Here is a 9317-nt window from a genome sequence, read left to right on the forward strand (position 1 = left end):
ATCCACCATGATCAAGTGGGTTTCATACCAGGGATACAGGGATGGTTTAACATATGCAAGTCATTAAATGTCATACACCACATAAACAGAATTAAAAACAAAAATTACATGATCATCTCAATAGAGGCAGAAAAAGCATTTGACATAATCTAGCATCTCTTTATGGTTAAAACCCTCAGCAAAACCTACATCAAAGGTACATACCTTAAAGTAATCAAAGCCATCTATGACAAACCCACAGCCAACAATACACTGAATGGGGAAAAGTTGAAACCATTTCCCCTGAGAACTGGAACAAAACAAGGATGCCCACTCTCATCATTTCTATTCAACATAGTACTGGAAGTCCTAACCAGAGTCATAAGACAAGAGAAAGAAATAAAGGGCATCTGAATTGGTAAAGAGGAAGTTAAACTGTCGCTGTTTGCTGTTGATATGATCATATTCCTAGAAAACTCTAAAGACTCCTCCCAACAGCTCCTAGAGCTGGTTAATGAATTCAGCAAAGTTTCAGAATACAAAATTAATGTACACAAATCAGTAGCTCTGCTATACACCAACAACAACCAAGCTGGGAATCAACTAAAAACCTCAACTCTTTTTATAATGGCTTAAAAAAATAAAATACCTAGGAATCTATATAACCAAGGAGGTGAAAGACATAAGTTGGTGAAAGACCACTATGTTGGTTACTGATGAGGGGCTTGTATAGGTCAAGGATACTGACCTAAGCCATTTCATAGCCCAGATGATCCATATGTCATCTGAGTTCTTAGTTGCAAACACAGAATCCACCCTAACTAGATTAAACAGAAAAGAAATTTAACACAGGTCTTAGGGAGTGCACAGAATTCCAAGGAGAGCCAAAGATTCAGGTTCAAAATCCCCTTGCAGAAGAGCCACTGCTGGAAACAAATACCTAGGCTCATATTGATGATGCTAGACCAGGGAAGCCTGAATCTCAGCCAATACTATACCCCAAAACTGGAAATCCCCTTTGTTAAATTTGGAGTCCCTGGGGTACCTGCATCATCACACTGCTATCTTCCTGATCAAAGAACAAGAGATTGCTCAGTTAAGCACAGCTTTATCCACTGACATCCAAACTTCAAGACCTGAAACTATAAAACTACTAGAAGAAAACATATAGGAAAAACTCTGCAACATTGGTCTGAGTAATGATGTTTTGGATATGGATCCAAAAGCACAGGAAACGAAGGAAAGATAGACAACAGATTGCATCAAACTTCTGCAAAGCAAAAGAAACAATTAACAAAAATGAAGAGACAGCCCATGGAGTAGGAAAAATATTTGCAAACCATACATCTGATAAGAGGTTAATATCCAAAATATATGAGAAACTCAAAAAACTCAATAGCAAGAAAAAAAAAAAAACCTGATTTAACAATGGGCAAAGGACCTGAACAGACACTTTTCAAAAGAAGACATATAAATGACTGGCAGGTTTGTGAAAAAATGCTCAGCATCACTAAGCATTTGAGGAAATTCAGATTAAAACCACAATAAGATATTGTCTCACACCAATTAGAATGACTTTTATCAAGGTGATGAAAGACAAGTGTTACCAAGGATGTGGAGAAAAGAGAACACTTGTATAATCTTGGTGGAAATGTAAATTAGTACAGCTGTGTCTGGAGTTGGTTCCTTCCGGTGATTTCATGGTCTTGCTAACTTCAATAATGGAGCCACAAACCTTTGTGGTGAGTGTTACAGCTCTTAAAGATTGCACAGACCCAAAGAGTGAGCAGCAGCAAGATTGATTGTGAAGAGTGAAAGAACAAAGCTTCCACAGCGTGGAAGGGAACCTGAGTGGGTTGCCAGATGTCTGTCACTCCCCAGGGCAGCATAGTCATCTTGGGGACTTGTCCAGGATATCGACACACGGTGATATCCTTTCACTTGCTATTCTGTCCTATTTTTCCTTAGAATTCAGGGGCTAAACACTAGGCACCTGTCAGACTAAAGACATGGGTGTCAGGCTTTCTGGGAAAGGGCTCTATAACAACCCCTGACTCTTTGGAGTTGGAAGCGTTGGTTTGCCTGGAACCAGCTTCCACTTTTCCTGCCCTTCTGGGCTGAGCTGATGGTTGACAGAGGAAAGCCATTCAGCTCCAGGGTCCCAGCAAAGAGTTGGTTGACCCTGCAGCCATGAGCAGAACTCTCAAAGTTAAGTCACTCAAGTGAGACTCGCCCATCTATCCTATCTATCCTGACTCTTGCCTCCTGGGTCCTAATGCCTGTCAGACAAAATTCCTCCCACTCCTCTTCTCTGAGGCTAGTCCTGCTTCTACAAACCACTCCCTGTCCCTGGTGCTCTTCTAGTCTCTCCTATAAGAATGATTTCTAGTATAAATTTTGGGACTCTGTTCCCTTCTTTAGGCACCTGGGCTCACCAATCAGAAGGACATAATTTTTGGCCAAAGCCCCGTTGCAGGGGCACTATCTGGAATTTTAGGATCCCTCCTCAGACTAGCAGACCTAACAAAGGCTATTCCCAAAGCTAGGGTATGAGGAGCCTCAGAAATTATAACCTTCCCATTCATATGATGAGAAGTGAGGACAAAAGACATCACTCTTCCAACCCTGGAGATCCCTTCCCTCCCTCAGGGTATGGCCCTCCACTCCATTTTGAGGCATATCGTCTTCACAGGACAAGGGTAAGGTCCCATTACTAACAGGAGAATGGTTAGGACTCTAACAGTTTTTCGAGAATGTGTCAGTAATGACCACTAAATCTAATTTTTCTTGGTACTCTTTGTGGTCTAAGAGGAAAGGCAAGGGTGCAGGTTTTCGAGAATTCGTTGGTAAGCACCACTAAATCCGACCTTCCTTGGTCCTCGTTGTGGTCTCTGAGGAAAACTAGTGTTTCTGCTGCTGCTTCGGTGAGCACAACTATTTCAAACAGCAGGGTCCAGGGACAATTGCGGGTTCTTGGGCAGGGAAAACAAAGAAACAAAAAACCCAAAATCATAGGTATTTTTTTCTTTCAGATGGGAAACACTTAGGCATCAACATGCTCACTCTTAAAATGCATCCTAAGCCATTGGGATCAATTTGATCCAAAAACCCTGAAAAAGAGGCAGCTTAATTTTTTTTCTGTACTACGGCCTGGCCCAATATTCTCTGATGGGTAAAAATGGTCACCTCAGGGAAGTACAAATTACAGTACTATCATGCAGCTTGACCTTTGCTGTAAAAGTGAAGGCAAATGGGGTGAAATACCTTATATCCAAGCTTTCTTTTCATTGAAGGAGAATCCACAACTATGAAAAGCTTACAATTTACATCCCACAGGAGGACGTCTCAGTTACCTCCATATACTTGCCTCCCTACAGCTCCCCTTCCTATTAATGATAAGCTTCCTCTAATCTCCCCCACCAAAAAGGGAACAAGCAAAGAAATCTCCAAGGGACCACAACCCCCCCCCCCCCAGACTATCAGTTATGTCCCCTTCAAGCTGTAAGGGGAGGGGAATTTGGCCCAACCTGGGTACATATCCCCTTCTCCCTCTCTGATTTAAAGCAGTTCAAGGCAGACCTGGGGAAGTTTTCAGATGATCTTGATAGGTATATAGATGTCCTACAGGGTCTAGGGCAAACCTTCAACCTCACTTGGAGAGATGTCATGCTATTGTTAGATTAAACCCTGGCCTTTAATGAAAAGAATGCGGCTTTATCTCTAGCCTGAGAGTTTGGAGATACATTGTATCTTAGTCAAGTAAATGATAGAATGATAGCCGAAGAAAGGGACAAATTCCCTCCCAGTCAGCAAGCCATCCCCAGTATGGATCCCAGCTGGGACCTAGACTTAGATCACGGGGACTGGAGTGGCAAACATCTGTTGACCTGTGTTCTAGAAGGACTAAGGAGAATTAGGAAAAACCCATGAATTATTCAATGATGTCCACCATAACTCAGGGAAAGGAAGAAAATACTTCTGCCTTCCTCGAGTGGCTATGGGAGGCCTTAAGAAAATAAACTTCCCTGTCACCCAACTCCGTTGAGGGTCAATTGATCCTCAAAGATAAGTTTATTACTCAATCAGCCACAGATATCAGGAGAAAACTCCAAAAGTGAGCCCTGGCCCTGAACAAAATCTGGAGGCATTATTAAACCTGGAAAACTTGGTGTTCTATAATAGGGACCAAGATGAAGAGGCCAAAAAGGAAAGTGAGATCAGAGAAAGGCCGCAGCCTTAGTCATGGCCTTCAGATAGACAAACCTTGGTGGTTCAGAGAGGACAGAAAATGGAACAGGCTAATCACTTGTTAGGGCTTCCTATCAGTGTGGTTTGCAAGGACACCTTAAAAAAGAGCGTCCAATGAGAAACAAGCAGCCCCCTCACCCATGTCCACTATGCCAAAGCAATCACTGGAAGGCACACTGCAGAGGACCAAGGTTCTCTTGTCCAGAAGCCCCCAACCAGATGATCCAACAATGGGAATAAGAGTGCCCGGGGCAAGCTCCAGCTCATGTCATCACCCTTACTGAGTCCCGGGTAAGTTTAACCATTCAGGGCCAGGAAACTGACTTCCTCCTGGACACTGGTGCAGCCTTCTCAGTGTTAACCTCCTGCCCTGGACAACTGTCTTCAAGGTCAGTTACCATCCGAGGAATCCTGTGACAGCCTGTAACCAGGTATTTCTCCCACCTCCTCAGTTGTAATTGGGAGACATTGCTCTTTTCACATGCCTTTCTTGTTATGCCTGAAAGTCCCACACCCTTATTAGGGAGGGACATATTAGCCAAAGCTGGAGCTATTATCTATATGAATATGGGGGACAAGATACCCATTTGTTGTCCCCTATTTGAGGAAGAAATCAGCCCTGAAGTCTGGGCATTGGAAGGACAATTTGGAAGTGCAAAAAATGCCCACCCAATCCAAATCAGACTAAAAGACCCCACCACTTTTCCTTATCAAAGGCAATATCCCTTAAGACCTGAAGCTCATAAAGGATTACAAGGTATTGTTAGACTTTTAAAAGCTCAAGGCTTAGTAAGAAAATGCAACAGTCACTGCAACACCCCAATTCTAGGAGTACAAAAACTTAATGGTCAGTGGAGACTAGTGAAGATCTTAGGCTCATCAATGAGGCAGTAATTCCTCTATATCCCACTGTATCCAGCCCCTATACCCTGCTCTCTAAAATATCAGAGGAAGCAGAATGGTTCACTGTTCTGGACCTCAAGGATGCCTTCTTCTGAAGTCCCCTGCACTCTGATTACCAGTTTCTCTTTGCCTTTGAGGATCCCACAGACCTCACGTCCCAGCTTAAGTGGATGGTCTTGCCTCAAGGGTTTAGGGATAGCCCTCATCTGTATGGTCAGGCACTGGCCTAAGATCTAAGTCACTTCTCAAGTCCGGGCACTCTGATCCTTCAGTATGTGAATAATTTACTTTTGGCTACCAGTTTGGAAGCCTCATGCCTGCAGACTACTCTAGATCTCTTGAAGTTTCTAGTTAATCAAGGGTACAAGGGGTCTAAATCAAAGGCCTAGCTCTGCCTACAAGTCAAATATCTAGGCATAATCTTAGAGGAACCAGGGCCCTCAGCAAGGAAGGAATACAGCCTATACTGGCTTATCCTTGCCCTAAGACATTAAAACATTTGCAGGGTTCCTTGAAATCACTGGCTTTTGCCGACTATGGATCCCTGGATACAGCGAGATGGTCAGGCCACTCTATACTCTAATCAAGGAGACTCAGAGGGTAAATACTCATCTAGTAGAATGGGAACCAGAGGCAGAAACAGCCTTCAAAATCTTAAAGCAGGTCTTAGCACAAGCTCTAGCCTTAAGACTTCCCACAGGACAAAACTTCTCTTTATACATCACAGAAAGAGTGGGAATAGCTCTTGGAGTCCTTAGTCAGACTCATGGGACAACCCCACAACCAGTGGCATATCTAAGTAAGGAAATTGATGTAGTAGCAAAAGGCTGGACTCACTGTTTATGTGTAGTTGCAGTGGTGGCCATCTTAGTATCAGAGGCTATCAAAATAATACAAGGAAAGGATCTCACCATCTGGACTACTCATGACATAAATGGCGTACTAGGTGCCAACGGAAGTTTATGGCTATCAGACAATTGTCTGCTTAGATACCAGGTACTACTCCTTGAGGGACCAGTGCTTCAAATATGCATGTGTCCAGCCCTCAACCCTGCCACTTTTTCCCCAGATGATGGGGAACCAATCGAGCATGACTACCAACAAATTGTAGCCCAGACCTATGCCATCTGAGAGGATATTTTAGAAGTCCCCTTAGCTAATCCTGACTTTAACCTAAATACCGATGGAAGTTCATTTGTGGAAAATGGGATAGGAAGGACAGGTTATGCCATAGTTAGTGATGTAACAGTACTTGAAAGTAAGTCTCTTCCCCCAGGGACCAGTGCCCAGTTAGCAGAACTAGTGGTGCTTACCCGAGCTTTAGAAGTGGGAAAGGGAAAAAGAATAAACGTATATACAGATAGCAAGTATGCTTATCTAATCCTACATGCTCATGCTGCAATATGAAAAGAAAGGGAGTTCCTAACCTCTGGGGGAACCCTTATTAAATACTACAAGGAAATCATGGACTTATTGCACGCAGTGCAAAAACTCAAGAGGTGGTAGTCTTACACTGCCAAAGTCATCAAAAAGGTGAAGAAGAAAAGGCAGAAGGAAACCACTGGGCAGACATTGAGGCCAAAATTGTTGCCAGGCAGAACTTCCCATTAGAAACACCTACGGAAGGACCCTTGGTATGGAACAACCCTCTCCAAGAGATTAAGCCCCAGTATTCCCCAACCGAAACAGAATGGGGACTCTCGCGGGGGCATAGTTTTCTCCCCTCGGGGTGGTTAATGACAGAAGAGGAAAAGGTATTCATACCCAAAGCCAGCCAGTGGAAAATACTTAAAACCCTCCAGCAAAATTTTCACATGGGTATTGAGAACACTCATCAAATGGCTCAATCCCTGTTTACAGGGCCAAATCTCCTCTGGACCATTCAATAAGTAGTCAAAGACTATGAGGTGTGCCAAAGGAATAATCCCTTGATCCATCATAAGGCCCCTCTGGGGGAACAAAGAGTAGGGCACTATCCTGGAGAGGACTGGCAAATAGACTTCACCCATATGCCTAAGTCAAGGGGATTTCAATACTTGTTGATCTGTGTTGATACCTTTACAAATTGGATAGAAACCTTCCCCTGCAAGACAGAGAAGGCTCAGGAAGTGGTTAGAGTCCTAATTTATGAAATAATTCCTAGATTTGAACTTCCCTAAAGCTTACAAAGCAATAATGGTCTGGCTTTTAAAGCCATGATAACTCAGGAAATTTCCAGGGCACTAGGGATACAATATCACCTTCACTGTGCCTGGAGGCCACAATCCTCAGGGAAGGTTGAGAAGGCAAATGAAACACTCAAGAGGCACCTAAGGAAACTAACACAAGAAACTCATCTCCCTTGACCTACTGTCTTGCCCGTGGCCTTGTTGAGAATCTGAAATTCTCCTCACAAAATGGGGCTCAGTCCATATGAAATGCTGTATGGACGACTTTTTCTCACAAATGACCTCCTACTTGATCAGGAAACGGCCAACTTGGTCAAAGATATAACTTCTTTGGCAAAATAGCAACAAAACCTTAAATCCTATGTGAAGGATGTCACAGAGAAAAGGGAATGGAGTTGTTTCAACCGGGAGATCTAGTGTTGGTCAAATCCCTCCCCTCTGTCTCCCCATCTATGGATTCTTTGTGGGAAGGACCATACTCAGTAATCCTCTCTACCCCCACTGCAGTTAAAGTGGCAGGAGTGGAATCTTGGATTCACTACACCCGAGTTAAACTTTGGATGCCCCCTGAGCAACCTACGGGACCAACAGCTCAGGAGTCCCAAGATCAGCCAGACCAGCCTTGATACCCCTGTGAGCCACTGGAGGCCTTGTGTCTCCATTTTGGAAGGAAACATCCCAGACTGAAAAGACTCCTACAGCTGATCTTGAGGAAAAACCTCTTCCTACTTCAAAAAGATAAGTGAAAACCTACATAATCTTTAACACCTCTCCTTACCCCTTTAATGGAATCCTTTCACTGTTTCATCACATTATTAACCAGTATACTAGCCATACTCTTTGCAGTAGGACTATATACTGTAGCTCCTGCCAGGATGAAAATCCTAATCACGTCAACCTTTTTTCTTTCATCCTTCCTTCTAACAGCAATGTACTCCTACCATTAACTCAGACTGGATAAAATGATCTCATCTTCCAGGGTGCCCTCTTTACCTTCCTACTTACTCTTTGCCTATCTATCCCTCCTGCTTCCTTGGATACCCCACATAGTTGCTCCTCCCCTTCCACTAGCTCCTAATTACCTCTACAAGACTCTCAAATTAACCCATTCTCTGTTAAACCAGTCCAATCATTCCCTGACAAATGACTGTTGGCTTTGCATCTCTCTATCAGACACTGCTTACATTACCACTCCTGTTCCTGCAAAAACTGGGTCTTTACTAACTTAACCTACCGTCCCCATTATGAAGGAAAAGACCCTTTCCAACTTCTAAATATGCAATCATTAGCCTACTTCCTCATCTCTGATAAGACCAAGAATACCCTAACAGGACGCACAATCCAACTTTTATGCTCTTACATTTCCAACCTCACCTATTACACGAGCAATAAGAAGTCCATACACAACCCTGCAACTACAAATACCGTCTTAACTTTCCAAGCCCTTTTAAACATCCAACGCAACCTGCTATCAGGCCTCCCCCTGGGGCATCTACTATCCCATCAGCGTAATTACACTCTACAACTTCAAGCCCCAACTGATCATAGTAACTTCCAAGTCACCCAAACAGCTCCATTCAGACGACTTGTCTGCTTCTCAGGGACTCCAAAAATCATCACCTCCTCCCTGCTTAATAAACAGGCTGGGTTTTGTAATGGCAAACATACTCCCTGCATGACCATTCACCCCTGGACCTCCTGCAGCAGTGTCCCCACCACTAATGAATGCCTTCTCATCCCCGCTTTCAATCACTCCCTTGAATGGTTCCGAGTAGATACAAAATGGTTTTTTTCTCCAATGGGAAGATAGAACACAGGGAGCCACTCAGTTTGCTCCCAACATCCCTTTCCAGCTGCTCCAGAGCTACCTTGGCAAGTATTCTAGGAGTATGGGAAAATGAAAACAACAAACTCACACACCTTTTCAATATACATAAACCGTTCTGTCTACCCAGCCAAGGCATATTCTTTTTGTATGGAACTTCAACCTATATCTGCCTCCCCACCAACTGGACAAGC

The sequence above is a fragment of the Chlorocebus sabaeus genome, chromosome 20 (assembly GCF_047675955.1).
Source record: "Chlorocebus sabaeus isolate Y175 chromosome 20, mChlSab1.0.hap1, whole genome shotgun sequence".
In the NCBI taxonomy this organism is placed as follows: domain Eukaryota; kingdom Metazoa; phylum Chordata; class Mammalia; order Primates; family Cercopithecidae; genus Chlorocebus; species Chlorocebus sabaeus.